The sequence below is a fragment of the Pelobates fuscus genome, chromosome 2 (genome assembly GCF_036172605.1).
Source record: "Pelobates fuscus isolate aPelFus1 chromosome 2, aPelFus1.pri, whole genome shotgun sequence".
Taxonomy (NCBI): Eukaryota; Metazoa; Chordata; class Amphibia; order Anura; family Pelobatidae; genus Pelobates; species Pelobates fuscus.
In genome coordinates this window covers 354,291,811-354,310,911 of record NC_086318.1, presented here as the reverse complement: position 1 = coordinate 354,310,911, position 19,101 = coordinate 354,291,811, and the positions used below count along the sequence as shown (strand labels likewise).

General features: G+C 42.7%; 23 non-coding genes across 23 annotated transcripts; all 23 read left to right on the top strand.

Moving 5' to 3' along the window:
• Positions 1-379: 379 nt before the first annotated feature.
• On the top strand, positions 380-546 carry LOC134591456 (U1 spliceosomal RNA). Its single transcript, XR_010088233.1, has one exon. It is a non-coding gene; the product is annotated as a U1 spliceosomal RNA (small nuclear RNA).
• An 899-nt stretch (positions 547-1,445) lies between these two features.
• Positions 1,446-1,586, top strand: LOC134591983 (U4 spliceosomal RNA). Its single transcript, XR_010088674.1, has one exon. It is a non-coding gene; the product is annotated as a U4 spliceosomal RNA (small nuclear RNA).
• Positions 1,587-2,063: 477 nt separating this feature from the next.
• Positions 2,064-2,230, top strand: LOC134591154 (U1 spliceosomal RNA). Its single transcript, XR_010087973.1, has one exon. It is a non-coding gene; the product is annotated as a U1 spliceosomal RNA (small nuclear RNA).
• An 899-nt stretch (positions 2,231-3,129) lies between these two features.
• LOC134593465 (U4 spliceosomal RNA) lies at positions 3,130-3,270 on the top strand. Its single transcript, XR_010089944.1, has one exon. It is a non-coding gene; the product is annotated as a U4 spliceosomal RNA (small nuclear RNA).
• A 470-nt stretch (positions 3,271-3,740) lies between these two features.
• On the top strand, positions 3,741-3,907 carry LOC134591107 (U1 spliceosomal RNA). The gene has a single exon (XR_010087933.1). It is a non-coding gene; the product is annotated as a U1 spliceosomal RNA (small nuclear RNA).
• Positions 3,908-4,806: 899 nt separating this feature from the next.
• Positions 4,807-4,947, top strand: LOC134593591 (U4 spliceosomal RNA). The gene has a single exon (XR_010090051.1). It is a non-coding gene; the product is annotated as a U4 spliceosomal RNA (small nuclear RNA).
• A 472-nt stretch (positions 4,948-5,419) lies between these two features.
• LOC134589981 (U1 spliceosomal RNA) lies at positions 5,420-5,586 on the top strand. The gene has a single exon (XR_010086974.1). It is a non-coding gene; the product is annotated as a U1 spliceosomal RNA (small nuclear RNA).
• Positions 5,587-6,475: 889 nt separating this feature from the next.
• Positions 6,476-6,616, top strand: LOC134592394 (U4 spliceosomal RNA). Its single transcript, XR_010089027.1, has one exon. It is a non-coding gene; the product is annotated as a U4 spliceosomal RNA (small nuclear RNA).
• Positions 6,617-7,087: 471 nt separating this feature from the next.
• On the top strand, positions 7,088-7,254 carry LOC134591512 (U1 spliceosomal RNA). The gene has a single exon (XR_010088281.1). It is a non-coding gene; the product is annotated as a U1 spliceosomal RNA (small nuclear RNA).
• An 899-nt stretch (positions 7,255-8,153) lies between these two features.
• On the top strand, positions 8,154-8,294 carry LOC134592393 (U4 spliceosomal RNA). The gene has a single exon (XR_010089026.1). It is a non-coding gene; the product is annotated as a U4 spliceosomal RNA (small nuclear RNA).
• Positions 8,295-8,771: 477 nt separating this feature from the next.
• Positions 8,772-8,938, top strand: LOC134590372 (U1 spliceosomal RNA). The gene has a single exon (XR_010087307.1). It is a non-coding gene; the product is annotated as a U1 spliceosomal RNA (small nuclear RNA).
• An 899-nt stretch (positions 8,939-9,837) lies between these two features.
• LOC134592392 (U4 spliceosomal RNA) lies at positions 9,838-9,978 on the top strand. Its single transcript, XR_010089025.1, has one exon. It is a non-coding gene; the product is annotated as a U4 spliceosomal RNA (small nuclear RNA).
• A 477-nt stretch (positions 9,979-10,455) lies between these two features.
• Positions 10,456-10,622, top strand: LOC134589656 (U1 spliceosomal RNA). Its single transcript, XR_010086697.1, has one exon. It is a non-coding gene; the product is annotated as a U1 spliceosomal RNA (small nuclear RNA).
• Positions 10,623-11,521: 899 nt separating this feature from the next.
• On the top strand, positions 11,522-11,662 carry LOC134592391 (U4 spliceosomal RNA). The gene has a single exon (XR_010089024.1). It is a non-coding gene; the product is annotated as a U4 spliceosomal RNA (small nuclear RNA).
• Positions 11,663-12,133: 471 nt separating this feature from the next.
• LOC134589980 (U1 spliceosomal RNA) lies at positions 12,134-12,300 on the top strand. The gene has a single exon (XR_010086973.1). It is a non-coding gene; the product is annotated as a U1 spliceosomal RNA (small nuclear RNA).
• An 899-nt stretch (positions 12,301-13,199) lies between these two features.
• LOC134592390 (U4 spliceosomal RNA) lies at positions 13,200-13,340 on the top strand. The gene has a single exon (XR_010089023.1). It is a non-coding gene; the product is annotated as a U4 spliceosomal RNA (small nuclear RNA).
• A 471-nt stretch (positions 13,341-13,811) lies between these two features.
• Positions 13,812-13,977, top strand: LOC134591101 (U1 spliceosomal RNA). Its single transcript, XR_010087928.1, has one exon. It is a non-coding gene; the product is annotated as a U1 spliceosomal RNA (small nuclear RNA).
• An 899-nt stretch (positions 13,978-14,876) lies between these two features.
• Positions 14,877-15,017, top strand: LOC134592388 (U4 spliceosomal RNA). Its single transcript, XR_010089022.1, has one exon. It is a non-coding gene; the product is annotated as a U4 spliceosomal RNA (small nuclear RNA).
• A 471-nt stretch (positions 15,018-15,488) lies between these two features.
• LOC134591212 (U1 spliceosomal RNA) lies at positions 15,489-15,655 on the top strand. Its single transcript, XR_010088022.1, has one exon. It is a non-coding gene; the product is annotated as a U1 spliceosomal RNA (small nuclear RNA).
• Positions 15,656-16,554: 899 nt separating this feature from the next.
• Positions 16,555-16,695, top strand: LOC134593472 (U4 spliceosomal RNA). The gene has a single exon (XR_010089949.1). It is a non-coding gene; the product is annotated as a U4 spliceosomal RNA (small nuclear RNA).
• Positions 16,696-17,170: 475 nt separating this feature from the next.
• On the top strand, positions 17,171-17,337 carry LOC134591253 (U1 spliceosomal RNA). Its single transcript, XR_010088056.1, has one exon. It is a non-coding gene; the product is annotated as a U1 spliceosomal RNA (small nuclear RNA).
• An 899-nt stretch (positions 17,338-18,236) lies between these two features.
• On the top strand, positions 18,237-18,377 carry LOC134592387 (U4 spliceosomal RNA). The gene has a single exon (XR_010089021.1). It is a non-coding gene; the product is annotated as a U4 spliceosomal RNA (small nuclear RNA).
• Positions 18,378-18,848: 471 nt separating this feature from the next.
• Positions 18,849-19,015, top strand: LOC134590355 (U1 spliceosomal RNA). Its single transcript, XR_010087291.1, has one exon. It is a non-coding gene; the product is annotated as a U1 spliceosomal RNA (small nuclear RNA).
• Positions 19,016-19,101: the final 86 nt, after the last annotated feature.

The window sequence follows — 19,101 nt, the reverse complement described above, 5'->3', positions numbered from 1 at the left end:
ATTCCTTCCGCTGGCTTCTTAGCATTTCCCTTTTACCTTTCTCTCCCACTGAATTCACTTGTTTCCGGCAGCACACTATTCTCACTCCATGCTACGAATTCCCATCCTTCGGCTCATTGGCCTAGCATTTGCCTTTATGCAAATTGTTCCTTCGCACCCTGAATCCAGCTCAATTATTCACACCTAACCACCTGAAGGCACTAAAATTACTGGTAGCTAAGGAAAACAACGATCAGCCACGAGGTTTGGTAATCTTTTGTAGCCTTCTATCATTTGGATTATTTATTTGCTTTTTTTTTTTTAACTTGCTGTATTATTTCACCACAGCCTAAAGGAAAGGCTTCCCAGCGGGCGTGCCTTTGAATGTACCCGTCATGTCATACTTACCTGGCAGGGGAGCAATAGCCATGATCCCTAAGGTGGCTCTACCAGAGTGAGGCTGGTTCATTGCACTCCGTACCAGTTGACCTCTGCGATTTCCTCAAATGTGGGAAACTCGACTGCATAATTTATGGTAGTGGGGGACTCCGTTCGCGCTTTCCCCTGTGTTTGCTTGTTTGACAAAAATAGAGAACTTCACCAATTCTGACGAAGGATAATTTCAGCCACGGCACCCGTCTTCTTTGGATTTTACTTTCCGCATCAAGCAGGCAACGACAATCATTTCCTAGGCTTGATCATTTTTATTATCTATGTTTTCTGGAGACCAGTTTTAAGCCAGAATTTCACTTTTTATTTTAACTTTTCAGCTTTTTTTTCATAATTTTTTTAACCTGACTTCTTTTGATTTATTGTATGCTTCAATGCAATGGAAGAAATAAAGAATTGGAGACCTATATTACGTCTTCCAACAGAACGTAACGTTTGATTGAATTTCTGGGAAAAAAAGATTTTCTGGATCAAGGCAGTGAATTGCCGCTTGAGACAATCAGACCAAACCTTAGGAATAGCTGGGTGGTTGCTAGCACTTACTAATGAACACCATGGAATTTTGAAAAAGCCACCACAAATGTTCTTTCAGCCCTGTTGAGTGTGGATGAAGAGAAGACAGGTGCTAGGCAAGGGTCATTCCTATCGATGGAGTCATGAAATGTGTGACTTTGGGGACGAATGTAGGCCAGCGGATTGTGTACTCTGCCTAATAACTGCTGTAGTAGAATCTTGGCAAAACTGTTTCCAAAGAGAGAAAAAAAATTGTACAAGGTTTGCTGCAAGATATGGTTGCCCTCACTCTCTGTTATAGGTTTGGAACCATTCCAAGATGCCATATAAGAAGACCGAGGAATTTGTTGGGGTTTAAGCTTCCCTGTAGGAGGAAGCGGGCCTAATTAGAATATTGCCTCCCATAATCCTTTGCAATGGCTTATGGTCATGAACTTTTTCTCACCGCTGCCTTAAAGTGTCCTTACATGGTAGCTCTTAAAAGCTGGCCCACTTGAACAGTTAGCTTTGCGCAGTGGCAGTATCGTAGCCCATGAGGTCAATCCGAGGCGTGATTATTGCTAATTGAAAACTTTTCCCAATACCCCGCCATGATGACTTGAAATACAGTCAGCATTGGCAATTTTTGACAGGCTCTAAGGAGACTGAAAGATTGGTTTAATAAAAGTTTATGGCGCCCCATGTCTAGGGCGTGTCTTACGTGACTCCCGTTTCTTCCTGAGCTCTGTTGCACCATTCCTTCCGCTGGCTTCTTAGCATTTCCCTTTTACCTTTCTCTCCCACTGAATCCACTTGTTTCCGGCAGCACACTATTCTCACTCCATGCTACGAATTCCCATCCTTCGGCTCATTGGCCTAGCATTTGCCTTTATGCAAATTGCTCCTTCGCACCCTGAATCCAGCTCAATTATTCACACCTAACCCCCTGAAGGCACTAAAATTACTGGTAGCTAAGGAAAACAACGATCAGCCACGAGCTTTGGTAATCTTTTGTAGCCTTCTATCATTTGGATTATTTATTTGCTCTTCTTTTTTTTTTTTTTTTACTTGCTTTATTATTTCACCACAGCCTAAAGGAAAGGCTTCCCAGCTGGCGTGCCTTTGAATGTACCCGTCATGTCATACTTACCTGGCAGGGGAGCAATAGCCATGATCCCTAAGGTGGTTCTCCCAGAGTGAGGCTGGTTCATTGCACTCTGTACCAGTTGATCTCTGCGATTTCCTCAAATGTGGGAAACTCGACTGCATTATTTATGGTAGTGGGGGACTGCGTTCGCGCTTTCCCCTGTGTTTGCTTGTTTGACAAAAATAGAGAACTTCACCAATTCTGATGAAGGATAATTTCAGCCACGGCACCCGTCTTCTTTGGCTCTTATTTTCCGCATCAAGCAGGCAGCGACAATCATTTCCTAGGCTTGATCATTTTTATTATCTATGTTTTCTGGAGACCAGTTTTAAGCCAGAATTTCACTTTTTATTTTAACTTTTCAGCTTTTTTTTCATCATTTTTTTATCCTGACTTCTTTTGATTTATTGTATGCTTCAATGCAATGGAAGAAATAAAGAATTGGAGACCTATATTACGTCTTCCAACAGAACGTAACGTTTGATTGAATTTCTGGGAAAAAAAGATTTTCTGGATCAAGGCAGTGAATTGCCGCTTGAGACAATCAGACCAAACCTTAGGAATAGCTGGGTGGTCGCTAGCACTTACTAATGAACACCATGGAATTTTGAAAAAGCCACCACAAATGTTCTTTCAGCCCTGTTGAGTGTGGATGAAGAGAAGACAGGTGCTAGGCAAGGGTCATTCCTATCGATGGAGTCATGAAATGTGTGACTTTGGGGACGAACGTAGACCAGCGGATTGTGTACTCTGCCTAATGGCTGCTGTAGTAGAATCTTGGCAAAACTGTTTCCAAAGAGAGAAAAAAAATTGTACAAGGTTTGCTGCAAGATATGGTTGCCCTTACTCTCTGTTATAGGTTTGGAACCATTCCAAGATGCCATATAAGAAGACCGAGGAATTTGTTGGGGTTTAAGCTTCCCTGTAGGAGGAAGCGGGCCTAATTAGAATATTGCCTCCCATAATCCTTTGCAATGGCTTATGGTCATGAACTTTTTCTCACCGCTGCCTTAAAGTTTCCTTACATGGTAGCTCTTAAAAGCTGGCCCACTTGAACAGTTAGCTTTGCGCAGTGGCAGTATCGTAGCCCATGAGGTCAATCTGAGGCGTGATTATTGCTAATTGAAAACTTTACCCAATACCCCGCCATGATGACTTGAAATACAGTCAGCATTGGCAATTTTTGACAGGCTCTAAGGAGACTGAAAGATTGGTTTAATAAAAGTTTATGGCGCCCCATGTCTAGGGCGTGTCTTACGTGACTCCCGTTTCTTCCTGAGCTCTGTTGCACCATTCCTTCCGCTGGCTTCTTAGCATTTCCTTTTACCTTTCTCTCCCACTGAATTCACTTGTTTCTGGCAGCACACTATTCTCACTACATGCTACGAATTCCCATCCTTCGGCTCATTGGCCTAGCATTTGCCTTTATGCAAATTGCTCCTTCGCACCCTGAATCCAGCTCAATTATTCACACCTAACCCCCTGAAGGCACTAAAATTACTGGTAGCTAAGGAAAACAACGATCAGCCACGAGCTTTGGTAATCTTTTGTAGCCTTCTATCATTTGGATTATTTATTTGCTCTTCTTTTTTTTTTACTTGCTTTATTATTTCACCACAGCCTAAAGGAAAGGCTTCCCAGCTGGCGTGCCTTTGAATGTACCCGTCATGTCATACTTACCTGGCAGGGGAGCAATAGCCATGATCCCTAAGGTGGTTCTCCCAGAGTGAGGTTGGTTCATTGCACTCTGTACCAGTTGACCTCTGCGATTTCCTCAAATGTGGGAAACTCGACTGCATTATTTATGGTAGTGGGGGACTGCGTTCGCGCTTTCCCCTGTGTTTGCTTGTTTGACAAAAATAGAGAACTTCACCAATTCTGACGAAGGACAATTTCAGCCACGGCACCCGTCTTCTTTGGCTCTTATTTTCCGCATCAAGCAGGCAGTGACAATCATTTCCTAGGCTTGATCATTTTTATTATCTATGTTTTCTGGAGACCAGTTTTAAGCCAGAATTTCACTTTTTATTTTAACTTTTCAGCTTTTTTTTCATCATTTTTTTATCCTGACTTCTTTTGATTTATTGTATGCTTAAATGCAATGGAAGAAATAAAGAATTGGAGACCTATATTACGTCTTCCAACAGAACGTAACGTTTGATTGAATTTCTGGGAAAAAAAGATTTTCTGGATCAAGGCAGTGAATTGCCGCTTGAGACAATCAGACCAAACCTTAGGAATAGCTGGGTGGTCGCTAGCACTTACTAATGAACACCATGGAATTTTGAAAAAGCCACCACAAATGTTCTTTCAGCCCTATTGAGTGTGGATGAAGAGAAGACAGGTGCTAGGCAAGGGTCATTCCTATCGATGGAGTCATGAAATGTGTAACTTTGGGGACGAACGTAGACCAGCGGATTGTGTACTCTGCCTAATGGCTGCTGTAGTAGAATCTTGGCAAAACTGTTTCCAAAGAGAGAAAACAAATTGTACAAGGTTTGCTGCAAGATATGGTTGCCCTCACTCTCTGTTATAGGTTTGGAACCATTCCAAGATGCCATATAAGAAGACCGAGGAATTTGTTGGGGTTTAAGCTTCCCTGTAGGAGGAAGCGGGCCTAATTAGAATATTGCCTCCCATAATCCTTTGCAATGGCTTATGGTCATGAACTTTTTCTCACCGCTGTCTTAAAGTGTCCTTACGTGGTAGCTCTTAAAAGCTGGCCCACTTGAACAGTTAGCTTTGCGCAGTGGCAGTATCGTAGCCCATGAGGTCAATCCAAGGCGTGATTATTGCTAATTGAAAACTTTACCCAATACCCCGCCATGATGACTTGAAATACAGTCAGCATTGGCAATTTTTGACAGGCTCTAAGGAGACTGAAAGATTGGTTTAATAAAAGTTTATGGCGCCCCATGTCTAGGGCGTGTCTTACGTGACTCCCGTTTCTTCCTGAGCTCTGTTGCACCATTCCTTCCGCTGGCTTCTTAGCATTTCCCTTTTACCTTTCTCTCCCACTGAATTCACTTGTTTCCGGCAGCACACTATTCTCATTACATGCTACGAATTCCCATCCTTCGGCTCATTGGCCTAGCATTTGCCTTTATGCAAATTGCTCCTTCGCACCCTGAATCCAGCTCAATTATTCACACCTAACCACCTGAAGGCACTAAAATTACTGGTAGCTAAGGAAAACAACGATCAGCCACGAGGTTTGGTAATCTTTTGTAGCCTTCTATCATTTGGATTATTTATTTGCTTTTTTTTTTTTTTTAACTTGCTTTATTATTTCACCACTGCCTAAAGGAAAGGCTTCCCAGCGGGCGTGCCTTTGAATGTACCCGTCATGTCATACTTACCTGGCAGGGGAGCAATAGCCATGATCCCTAAGGTGGCTCTCCCAGAGTGAGGCTGGTTCATTGCACTCCGTACCAGTTGACCTCTGCGATTTCCTCAAATGTGGGAAACTCGACTGCATAATTTATGGTAGTGGGGGACTGCGTTCGCGCTTTCCCCTGTGTTTGCTTGTTTGACAAAAATAGAGAACTTCACCAATTCTGACGAAGGATAATTTCAGCCACGGCACCCGTCTTCTTTGGCTCTTACTTTCCACATCAAGCAGGCAGCGACAATCATTTCCTAGGCTTGATCATTTTTATTATCTATGTTTTCTGGAGACCAGTTTTAAGCCAGAATTTCACTTTTTATTTTAACTTTTCAGCTTTTTTTTTATCCTGACTTCTTTTGATTTATTGTATGCTTCAATGCAATGGAAGAAATAAAGAATTGGAGACCTATATTACGTCTTCCAACAGAACGTAACGTTTGATTGAATTTCTGGGAAAAAAAAGATTTTCTGGATCAAGGCAGTGAATTGCCGCTTGAGACAATCAGACCAAACCTTAGGAATAGCTGGGTGGTCGCTAGCACTTACTAATGAACACCATGGAATTTTGAAAAAGCCACCACAAATGTTCTTTCAGCCCTGTTGAGTGTGGATGAAGAGAAGACAGGTGCTAGGCAAGGGTCATTCCTATCGATGGAGTCATGAAATGTGTGACTTTGGGGACGAACGTAGACCAGCGGATTGTGTACTCTGCCTAATGGCTGCTGTAGTAGAATCTTGGCAAAACTGTTTCCAAAGAGAGAAAAAAAATTGTACAAGGTTTGCTGCAAGATATGGTTGCACTCACTCTCTGTTATAGGTTTGGAACCATTCCAAGATGCCATATAAGAAGACCGAGGAATTTGTTGGGGTTTAAGCTTCCCTGTAGGAGGAAGCGGGCCTAATTAGAATATTGCCTCCCATAATCCTTTGCAATGGCTTATGGTCATGAACTTTTTCTCACCGCTGTCTTAAAGTGTCCTTACGTGGTAGCTCTTAAAAGCTGGCCCACTTGAACAGCTAGCTTTGCGCAGTGGCAGTATCGTAGCCCATGAGGTCAATCCGAGGCGTGATTATTGCTAATTGAAAACTTTACCCAATACCCCGCCATGATGACTTGAAATACAGTCAGCATTGGCAATTTTTGACAGGCTCTAAGGAGACTGAAAGATTGGTTTAATAAAAGTTTATGGCGCCCCATGTCTAGGGCGTTTCTTACGTGACTCCCGTTTCTTCCTTAGCTCTGTTGCACCATTCCTTCCGCTTGCTTCTTAGCATTTCCCTTTTACCTTTCTCTCCCACTGAATTCACTTGTTTCCGGCAGCACACTATTCTCACTACATGCTACGAATTCCCATCCTTCGGCTCATTGGCCTAGTATTTGCCTTTATGCAAATTGCTCCTTCGCACCCTGAATCCAGCTCAATTATTCACACCTAACCACCTGAAGGCACTAAAATTACTGGTAGCTAAGGAAAACAACGATCAGCCATGAGGTTTGGTAATCTTTTGTAGCCTTCTATCATTTGGATTATTTATTTGCTTTTTTTTTTTTTTAACTTGCTTTATTATTTCACCACAGCCTAAAGGAAAGGCTTCCCAGCGGGCGTGCCTTTGAATGTACCCGTCATGTCATACTTATTTTGCAGGGGAGCAATAGCCATGATCCCTAAGGTGGCTCTCCCAGAATGAGGCTGGTTCATTGCACTCCGTACCAGTTGACCTCTGCGATTTCCTCAAATGTGGGAAAATCGACTGCATAATTTATGGTAGTGGGGGACTGCGTTCGCGCTTTCCCCTGTGTTTGCTTGTTTGACAAAAATAGAGAACTTCACCAATTCTGACGAAGGATAATTTCAGCCACGGCACCCGTCTTCTTTGGCTCTTACTTTCCGCATCAAGCAGGCAGCGACAATCATTTCCTAGGCTTGATCATTTTTATTATCTATGTTTTCTGGAGACCAGTTTTAAGCCAGAATTTCACTTTTTATTTTAACTTTTCAGCTTTTTTTTCATCATTTTTTTATCCTGACTTCTTTTGATTTATTGTATGCTTCAATGCAATGGAAGAAATAAAGAATTGGAGACCTATATTACGTCTTCCAACAGAACGTAACGTTTGATTGAATTTCTGGGAAAAAAAGATTTTCTGGATCAAGGCAGTGAATTGCCGCTTGAGACAATCAGACCAAACCTTAGGAATAGCTGGGTGGTCGCTAGCACTTACTAATGAACACCATGGAATTTTGAAAAAGCCACCACAAATGTTCTTTCAGCCCTGTTGAGTGTGGATGAAGAGAAGACAGGTGCTAGGCAAGGGTCATTCCTATCGATGGAGTCATGAAATGTGTGACTTTGGGGACGAACGTAGACCAGCGGATTGTGTACTCTGCCTAATGGCTGCTGTAGTAGAATCTTGGCAAAACCGTTTCCAAAGAGAGAAAAAAAATTGTACAAGGTTTGCTGCAAGATATGGTTGCCCTCACTCTCTGTTATAGGTTTGGAACCATTCCAAGATGCCATATAAGAAGACCGAGGAATTTGTTGGGGTTTAAGCTTCCCTGTAGGAGGAAGCGGGCCTAATTAGAATATTGCCTCCCATAATCCTTTGCAATGGCTTATGGTCATGAACTTTTTCTCACCGCTGTCTTAAAGTGTCCTTACGTGGTAGCTCTTAAAAGCTGGCCCATTTGAACAGCTAGCTTTGCGCAGTGGCAGTATCGTAGCCCATGAGGTCAATCCGAGGCGTGATTATTGCTAATTGAAAACTTTACCCAATACCCCGCCATGATGACTTGAAATACAGTCAGCATTGGCAATTTTTGACAGGCTCTAAGGAGACTGAAAGATTGGTTTAATAAAAGTTTATGGCGCCCCATGTCTAGGGCGTGTCTTACGTGACTCCCGTTTCTTCCTGAGCTCTGTTGCACCATTCCTTCCGCTGGCTTCTTAGCATTTCCCTTTTACCTTTCTCTCTAACTGAATTCACTTGTTTCCGGCAGCACACTATTCTCACTACATGCTATGAATTCCCATCCTTCGGCTCATTGGCCTAGCATTTGCCTTTATGCAAATTGCTCCTTCGCACCCTGAATCTAGCTCAATTATTCACACCTAACCACCTGAAGGCACTAAAATTACTGGTAGCTAAGGAAAACAACGATCAGCCACGAGGTTTGGTAATCTTTTGTAGCCTTCTATCATTTGGATTATTTATTTGCTCTTCTTTTTTTTTTTTTTTAACTTGCTTTATTATTTCACCACAGCCTAAAGGAAAGGCTTCCCAGCGTGCGTGCCTTTGAATGTACCCGCCATGTCATACTTACCTGGCAGGGGAGCAATAGCCATGATCTCTAAGGTGGCTCTCCCAGAGTGAGGCTGGTTCATTGCACTCCGTACCGGTTGACCTCTGCGATTTCCTCAAATGTGGGAAACTCGACTGCATAATTTATGGTAGTGGGGGACTGTGTTCGCGCTTTCCCCTGTGTTTGCTTGTTTGACAAAAATAGAGAACTTCACAAATTCTGACGAAGGATAATTTCAGCCACGGCACCCGTCTTCTTTGGCTCTTACTTTCCGCATCAAGCAGGCAGCGACAATCATTTCCTAGGCTTGATCATTTTTATTATCTATGTTTTCTGGAGACCAGTTTTAAGCCAGAATTTCACTTTTTATTTTAACTTTTCAGCTTTTTTTTCATCATTTTTTTATCCTGACTTCTTTTGATTTATTGTATGCTTCAATGCAATGGAAGAAATAAAGAATTGGAGACCTATATTACGTCTTCCAACAGAACGTAACGTTTGATTGAATTTCTGGGAAAAAAAGATTTTCTGGATCAAGGCAGTGAATTGCCGCTTGAGACAATCAGACCAAACCTTAGGAATAGCTGGGTGGTCGCTAGCACTTACTAATGAACACCATGGAATTTTGAAAAAGCCACCACAAATGTTCTTTCAGCCCTGTTGAGTGTGGATGAAGAGAAGACAGGTGCTAGGCAAGGGTCATTCCTATCGATGGAGTCATGAAATGTGTGACTTTGGGGACGAACGTAGACCAGCGGATTGTGTACTCTGCCTAATGGCTGCTGTAGTAGAATCTTGGCAAAACTGTTTCCAAAGAGAGAAAAAAAATTGTACAAGGTTTGCTGCAAGATATGGTTGCCCTCACTCTCTGTTATAGGTTTGGAACCATTCCAAGATGCCATATAAGAAGACCGAGGAATTTGTTGGGGTTTAAGCTTCCCTGTAGGAGGAAGCGGGCCTAATTAGAATATTGCCTCCCATAATCCTTTGCAATGGCTTATGGTCATGAACTTTTTCTCACCGCTGTCTTAAAGTGTCCTTACGTGGTAGCTCTTAAAAGCTGGCCCACTTGAACAGCTAGCTTTGCGCAGTGGCAGTATCGTAGCCCATGAGGTCAATCCGAGGCGTGATTATTGCTAATTGAAAACTTTACCCAATACCCCGCCATGATGACTTGAAATACAGTCAGCATTGGCAATTTTTGACAGGCTCTAAGGAGACTGAAAGATTGGTTTAATAAAAGTTTATGGCGCCCCATGTCTAGGGCGTGTCTTACGTGACTCCCGTTTCTTCCTGAGCTCTGTTGCACCATTCCTTCCGCTGGCTTCTTAGCATTTCCCTTTTACCTTTCTCTCCCACTGAATTCACTTGTTTCCGGCAGCACACTATTCTCACTACATGCTACGAATTCCCATCCTTCGGCTCATTGGCCTAGCATTTGCCTTTATGCAAATTGCTCCTTCGCACCCTGAATCCAGCTCAATTATTCACACCTAACCACCTGAAGGCACTAAAATTACTGGTAGCTAAGGAAAACAACGATCAGCCACGAGGTTTGGTAATCTTTTGTAGCCTTCTATCATTTGGATTATTTATTTGCTCTTCTTTTTTTTTTTTTTTAACTTGCTTTATTATTTCACCACAGCCTAAAGGAAAGGCTTCCCAGCGGGCGTGCCTTTGAATGTACCCGTCATGTCATACTTACCTGGCAGGGGAGCAATAGCCATGATCTCTAAGGTGGCTCTCCCAGAGTGAGGCTGGTTCATTGCACTCCGTACCGGTTGACCTCTGCGATTTCCTCAAATGTGGGAAACTCGACTGCATAATTTATGGTAGTGGGGGACTGCGTTTGCGCTTTCCCCTGTGTTTGCTTGTTTGACAAAAATAGAGAACTTCACAAATTCTGACGAAGGATAATTTCAGCCACGGCACCCGTCTTCTTTGGCTCTTACTTTCCACGTCAAGCAGGCAGCGACAATCATTTCCTAGGCTTGATCATTTTTATTATCTATGTTTTCTGGAGACCAGTTTTAAGCCAGAATTTCACTTTTTATTTTAACTTTTCAGCTTTTTTTTCATCATTTTTTTATCCTGACTTCTTTTGATTTATTGTATGCTTCAATGCAATGGAAGAAATAAAGAATTGGAGACCTATATTACGTCTTCCAACAGAACGTAACGTTTGATTGAATTTCTGGGAAAAAAAGATTTTCTGGATCAAGGCAGTGAATTGCCGCTTGAGACAATCAGACCAAACCTTAGGAATAGCTGGGTGGTCGCTAGCACTTACTAATGAACACCATGGAATTTTGAAAAAGCCACCACAAATGTTCTTTCAGCCCTGTTGAGTGTGGATGAAGAGAAGACAGGTGCTAGGCAAGGGTCATTCCTATCGATGGAGTCATGAAATGTGTGACTTTGGGGACGAACGTAGACCAGCGGATTGTGTACTCTGCCTAATGGCTGCTGTAGTAGAATCTTGGCAAAACTGTTTCCAAAGAGAGAAAAAAAATTGTACAAGGTTTGCTGCAAGATATGGTTGCCCTCACTCTCTGTTATAGGTTTGGAACCATTCCAAGATGCCATATAAGAAGACCGAGGAATTTGTTGGGGTTTAAGCTTCCCTGTAGGAGGAAGCGGGCCTAATTAGAATATTGCCTCCCATAATCCTTTGCAATGGCTTATGGTCATGAACTTTTTCTCACCGCTGTCTTAAAGTTTCCTTACGTGGTAGCTCTTAAAAGCTGGCCCACTTGAACAGCTAGCTTTGCGCAGTGGCAGTATCGTAGCCCATGAGGTCAATCCGAGGCGTGATTATTGCTAATTGAAAACTTTACCCAATACCCCGCCATGATGACTTGAAATACAGTCAGCATTGGCAATTTTTGACAGGCTCTAAGGAGACTGAAAGATTGGTTTAATAAAAGTTTATGGCGCCCCATGTCTAGGGCGTGTCTTACGTGACTCCCGTTTCTTCCTGAGCTCTGTTGCACCATTCCTTCCGCTGGCTTCTTAGCATTTCCCTTTTACCTTTCTCTCCCACTGAATTCACTTGTTTCCGGCAGCACACTATTCTCACTACATGCTACGAATTCCCATCCTTCGGCTCATTGGCCTAGCATTTGCCTTTATGCAAATTGCTCCTTCGCACCCTGAATCCAGCTCAATTATTCACACCTAACCACCTGAAGGCACTAAAATTACTGGTAGCTAAGGAAAACAACGATCAGCCACGAGGTTTGGTAATCTTTTGTAGCCTTCTATCATTTGGATTATTTATTTGCTTTTTTTTTTTTTTAACTTGCTTTATTATTTCACCACAGCCTAAAGGAAAGGCTTCCCAGCGGGCGTGCCTTTGAATGTACCCATCATGTCATACTTACCTGGCAGGGGAGCAATAGCCATGATCCCTAAGGTGGCTCTCCCAGAGTGAGGCTGGTTCATTGCACTCCGTACCAGTTGACCTCTGCGATTTCCTCAAATGTGGGAAACTCGACTGCATAATTTATGGTAGTGGGGGACTGCGTTCGCGCTTTCCCCTGTGTTTGCTTGTTTGACAAAAATAGAGAACTTCACCAATTCTGACGAAGGATAATTTCAGCCACGGCACCCGTCTTCTTTGGTTCTTACTTTCCGCATCAAGCAGGCAGCGACAATCATTTCCTAGGCTTGATCATTTTTATTATCTATGTTTTCTGGAGACCAGTTTTAAGCCAGAATTTCACTTTTTATTTTAACTTTTCAGCTTTTTTTTCATCATTTTTTTATCCTGACTTCTTTTGATTTATTGTATGCTTCAATGCAATGGAAGAAATAAAGAATTGGAGACCTATATTACGTCTTCCAACAGAACGTAACGTTTGATTGAATTTCTGGGAAAAAAAGATTTTCTGGATCAAGGCAGTGAATTGCCGCTTGAGACAATCAGACCAAACCTTAGGAATAGCTGGGTGGTCGCTAGCACTTACTAATGAACACCATGGAATTTTGAAAAAGCCACCACAAATGTTCTTTCAGCCCTGTTGAGTGTGGATGAAGAGAAGACAGGTGCTAGGCAAGGGTCATTCCTATCGATGGAGTCATGAAATGTGTGACTTTGGGGACGAACGTAGACCAGCGGATTGTGTACTCTGCCTAATGGCTGCTGTAGTAGAATCTTGGCAAAACTGTTTCCAAAGAGAGAAAAAAAATTGTACAAGGTTTGCTGCAAGATATGGTTGCCCTCACTCTCTGTTATAGGTTTGGAACCATTCCAAGATGCCATATAAGAAGACCGAGGAATTTGTTGGGGTTTAAGCTTCCCTGTAGGAGGAAGCGGGCCTAATTAGAATATTGCCTCCCATAATCCTTTGCAATGGCTTATGGTCATGAACTTTTTCTCACCGCTGTCTTAAAGTTTCCTTACGTGGTAGCTCTTAAAAGCTGGCCCACTTGAACAGCTAGCTTTGCGCAGTGGCAGTATCGTAGCCCATGAGGTCAATCCGAGGCGTGATTATTGCTAATTGAAAACTTTACCCAATACCCCGCCATGATGACTTGAAATACAGTCAGCATTGGCAATTTTTGACAGGCTCTAAGGAGACTGAAAGATTGGTTTAATAAAAGTTTATGGCGCCCCATGTCTAGGGCGTGTCTTACGTGACTCCTGTTTCTTCCTGAGCTCTGTTGCACCATTCCTTCCGCTGGCTTCTTAGCATTTCCCTTTTACCTTTCTCTCCCACTGAATTCACTTGTTTCCGGTAGCGCACTATTCTCACTACATGCTACGAATTCCCATCCTTCGGCTCATTGGCCTAGCATTTGCCTTTATGCAAATTGCTCCTTCGCACCCTGAATCCAGCTCAATTATTCACACCTAACCACCTGAAGGCACTAAAATTACTGGTAGCTAAGGAAAACAACGATCAGCCATGAGGTTTGGTAATCTTTTGTAGCCTTCTATCATTTGGATTATTTATTTGCTTTTTTTTTTTTTTAACTTGCTTTATTATTTCACCACAGCCTAAAGGAAAGGCTTCCCAGCGGGCGTGCCTTTGAATGTACCCGTCATGTCATACTTACCTGGCAGGGGAGCAATAGCCATGATCCCTAAGGTGGTTCTCCCAGAGTGAGGCTGGTTCATTGCACTCCGTACCAGTTGACCTCTGCGATTTCCTCAAATGTGGGAAACTCGACTGCATAATTTATGGTAGTGGGGGATGCGTTCGCGCTTTCCCCTGTGTTTGCTTGTTTGACAAAAATAGAGAACTTCATCAATTCTGACAAAGGATAATTTCAGCCACGGCACCCGTCTTCTTTGGCTCTTACTTTCCACATCAAGCAGGCAGCGACAATCATTTCCTAGGCTTGATCATTTTTATTATCTATGTTTTCTGGAGACCAGTTTTAAGCCAGAATTTCACTTTTTATTTTAACTTTTCAGCTTTTTTTTCATCATTTTTTTATCCTGACTTCTTTTGATTTATTGTATGCTTCAATGAAATGGAAGAAATAAAGAATTGGAGACCTATATTACGTCTTCCAACAGAACGTAACGTTTGATTGAATTTCTGGGAAAAAAAGATTTTCTGGATCAAGGCAGTGAATTGCCGCTTGAGACAATCAGACCAAACCTTAGGAATAGCTGGGTGGTCGCTAGCACTTACTAATGAACACCATGGAATTTTGAAAAAGCCACCACAAATGTTCTTTCAGCCCTGTTGAGTGTGGATGAAGAGAAGACAGGTGCTAGGCAAGGGTCATTCCTATCGATGGAGTCATGAAATGTGTGACTTTGGGGACGAACGTAGACCAGCGGATTGTGTACTCTGCCTAATGGCTGCTGTAGTAGAATCTTGGCAAAACTGTTTCCAAAGAGAGAAAAAAAATTGTACAAGGTTTGCTGCAAGATATGGTTGCCCTCACTCTCTGTTATAGGTTTGGAACCATTCCAAGATGCCATATAAGAAGACCGAGGAATTTGTTGGGGTTTAAGCTTCCCTGTAGGAGGAAGCGGGCCTAATTAGAATATTGCCTCCCATAATCCTTTGCAATGGCTTATGGTCATGAACTTTTTCTCACCGCTGTCTTAAAGTGTCCTTACGTGGTAGCTCTTAAAAGCTGGCCCACTTGAACAGCTAGCTTTGCGCAGTGGCAGTATCGTAGCCCATGAGGTCAATCCGAGGCGTGATTATTGCTAATTGAAAACTTTACCCAATACCCCGCCATGATGACTTGAAATACAGTCAGCATTGGCAATTTTTGACAGGCTCTAAGGAGACTGAAAGATTGGTTTAATAAAAGTTTATGGCGCCCCATGTCTAGGGCGTGTCTTACGTGACTCCCGTTTCTTCCTGAGCTCTGTTGCACCATTCCTTCCGCTGGCTTCTTAGCATTTCCCTTTTACCTTTCTCTCTAACTGAATTCACTTGTTTCCGGCAGCACACTATTCTCACTACATGCTATGAATTCCCATCATTCGGCTCATTGGCCTAGCATTTGCCTTTATGCAAATTGCTCCTTCGCACCCTGAATCCAGCTCAATTATTCACACCTAACCACCTGAAGGCACTAAAATTACTGGTAGCTAAGGAAAACAACGATCAGCCACGAGGTTTGGTAATCTTTTGTAGCCTTCTATCATTTGGATTATTTATTTGCTTTTTTTTTTTTTTAACTTGCTTTATTATTTCACCACAGCCTAAAGGAAAGGCTTCCCAGCGGGCGTGCCTTTGAATGTACCCATCATGTCATACTTACCTGGCAGGGGAGCAATAGCCATGATCCCTAAGGTGGCTCTCCCAGAATGAGGCTGGTTCATTGCACTCCGTACCAGTTGACCTCTGCGATTTCCTCAAATGTGGGAAACTCGACTGCATAATTTATGGTAGTGGGGGACTGCGTTCGCGCTTTCCTCTGTGTTTGCTTGTTTGACAAAAATAGAGAACTTCACCAATTCTGACGAAGGATAATTTCAGCCACGGCACCCGTCTTCTTTGGCTCTTACTTTCCGCATCAAGCAGGCAGCGACAATCATTTCCTAGGCTTGATCATTTTTATTATCTATGTTTTCTGGAGACCAGTTTTAAGCCAGAATTTCACTTTTTATTTTAACTTTTCAGCTTTTTTTTCATCATTTTTTTATCCTGACTTCTTTTGATTTATTGTATGCTTCAATGCAATGGAAGAAATAAAGAATTGGAGACCTATATTACGTCTTCCAACAGAACGTAACGTTTGATTGAATTTCTGGGAAAAAAAGATTTTCTGGATCAAGGCAGTGAATTGCCGCTTGAGACAATCAGACCAAACCTTAGGAATAGCTGGGTGGTCGCTAGCACTTACTAATGAACACCATGGAATTTTGAAAAAGCCACCACAAATGTTCTTTCAGCCCTGTTGAGTGTGGATGAAGAGAAGACAGGTGCTAGGCAAGGGTCATTCCTATCGATGGAGTCATGAAATGTGTGACTTTGGGGACGAACGTAGACCAGCGGATTGTGTACTCTGCCTAATGGCTGCTGTAGTAGAATCTTGGCAAAACCGTTTCCAAAGAGAGAAAAAAAATTGTACAAGGTTTGCTGCAAGATATGGTTGCCCTCACTCTCTGTTATAGGTTTGGAACCATTCCAAGATGCCATATAAGAAGACCGAGGAATTTGTTGGGGTTTAAGCTTCCCTGTAGGAGGAAGCGGGCCTAATTAGAATATTGCCTCCCACAATCCTTTGCAATGGCTTATGGTCATGAACTTTTTCTCACCGCTGTCTTAAAGTGTCCTTACGTGGTAGCTCTTAAAAGCTGGCACACTTGAACAGTTAACTTTGCGCAGTGGCAGTATCGTAGCCCATGAGGTCAATCCGAGGCGTGATTATTGCTAATTGAAAACTTTACCCAATACCCCGCCATGATGACTTGAAATACAGTCAGCATTGGTAATTTTTGACAGGCTCTAAGGAGACTGAAAGATTGGTTTAAAAAAAGTTTATGGCGCCCCATGTCTAGGGCGTGTCTTACGTGACTCCCGTTTCTTCCTGAGCTCTGTTGCACCATTCCTTCCGCTGGCTTCCTTGCATTTCCCTTTTACCTTTCTCTCCCACTGAATCCACTTGTTTCCGGCAGCACACTATTCTCACTACATGCTACGAATTCCCATCCTTCGGCTCATTGGCCTAGCATTTGCCTTTATGCAAATTGCTCCTTCGCACCCTGAATCCAGCTCAATTATTCACACCTAACCACCTGAAGGCACTAAAATTACTGGTAGCTAAGGAAAACAACGATCAGCCACGAGGTTTGGTAATCTTTTGTAGCCTTCTATCATTTGGATTATTTATTTGCTCTTCTTTTTTTTTTTTTAACTTGCTTTATTATTTCACCACAGCCTAAAGGAAAGGCTTCCCAGCGGGCGTGCCTTTGAATGTACCCGTCATGTCATACTTACCTGGCAGGGGAGCAATAGCCATGATCCCTAAGGTGGTTCTCCCAGAGTGAGGCTGGTTTATTGCACTCCGTACCAGTTGACCTCTGTGATTTCCTCAAATGTGGGAAACTCGACTGCATAATTTATGGTAGTGGGGGACTGCGTTCGCGCTTTCCCCTGTGTTTGCTTGTTTGACAAAAATAGAGAACTTCATCAATTCTGACGAAGGATAATTTCAGCCACGGCACCCGTCTTCTTTGGCTCTTACTTTCCACATCAAGCAGGCAGCGACAATCATTTCCTAGGCTTGATCATTTTTATTATCTATGTTTTCTGGAGACCGGTTTTAAGCCAGAATTTCACTTTTTATTTTAACTTTTCAGCTTTTTTTTCATCATTTTTTTATCCTGACTTCTTTTGATTTATTGTATGCTTCAATGCAATGGAAGAAATAAAGAATTGGAGACCTATATTACGTCTTCCAACAGAACGTAACGTTTGATTGAATTTCTGGGAAAAAAAGATTTTCTGGATCAAGGCAGTGAATTGCCGCTTGAGACAATCAGACCAAACCTTAGGAATAGCTGGGTGGTCGCTAGCACTTACTAATGAACACCATGGAATTTTGAAAAAGCCACCACAAATGTTCTTTCAGCCCTGTTGAGTGTGGATGAAGAGAAGACAGGTGCTAGGCAAGGGTCATTCCTATCGATGGAGTCATGAAATGTGTGACTTTGGGGACGAACGTAGACCAGCGGATTGTGTACTCTGCCTAATGGCTGCTGTAGTAGAATCTTGGCAAAACTGTTTCCAAAGAGAGAAAAAAAATTGTACAAGGTTTGCTGCAAGATATGGTTGCCCTCACTCTCTGTTATAGGTTTGGAACCATTCCAAGATGCCATATAAGAAGACCGAGGAATTTGTTGGGGTTTAAGCTTCCCTGTAGGAGGAAGCGGGCCTAATTAGAATATTGCCTCCCATAATCCTTTGCAATGGCTTATGGTCATGAACTTTTTCTCACCGCTGTCTTAAAGTTTCCTTACGTGGTAGCTCTTAAAAGCTGGCCCACTTGAACAGCTAGCTTTGCGCAGTGGCAGTATCGTAGCCCATGAGGTCAATCCGAGGCGTGATTATTGCTAATTGAAAACTTTACCCAATACCCCGCCATGATGACTTGAAATACAGTCAGCATTGGCAATTTTTGACAGGCTCTAAGGAGACTGAAAGATTGGTTTAATAAAAGTTTATGGCGCCCCATGTCTAGGGCGTGTCTTACGTGACTCCCGTTTCTTCCTGAGCTCTGTTGCACCATTCCTTCCGCTGGCTTCTTAGCATTTCCCTTTTACCTTTCTCTCCCACTGAATTCACTTGTTTCCGGCAGCACACTATTCTCACTACATGCTACGAATTCCCATCCTTCGGCTCATTGGCCTAGCATTTGCCTTTATGCAAATTGCTCCTTCGCACCCTGAATCCAGCTCAATTATTCACACCTAACCACCTGAAGGCACTAAAATTACTGGTAGCTAAGGAAAACAACGATCAGCCACGAGGTTTGGTAATCTTTTGTAGCCTTCTATCATTTGGATTATTTATTTGCTTTTTTTTTTTTAAAACTTGCTTTATTATTTCACCACAGCCTAAAGGAAAGGCTTCCCAGCGGGCGTGCCTTTGAATGTACCCATCATGTCATACTTACCTGGCAGGGGAGCAATAGCCATGATCCCTAAGGTGGTTCTCCCAGAGTGAGGCTGGTTCATTGCACTCCGTACCAGTTGACCTCTGCGATTTCCTCAAATGTGGGAAACTCGACTGCATAATTTATGGTAGTGGGGGACTGCGTTCGCGCTTTCCCCTGTGTTTGCTTGTTTGACAAAAATAGAGAACTTCACCAATTCTGACGAAGGATAATTTCAGCCACGGCACCCGTCTTCTTTGGCTCTT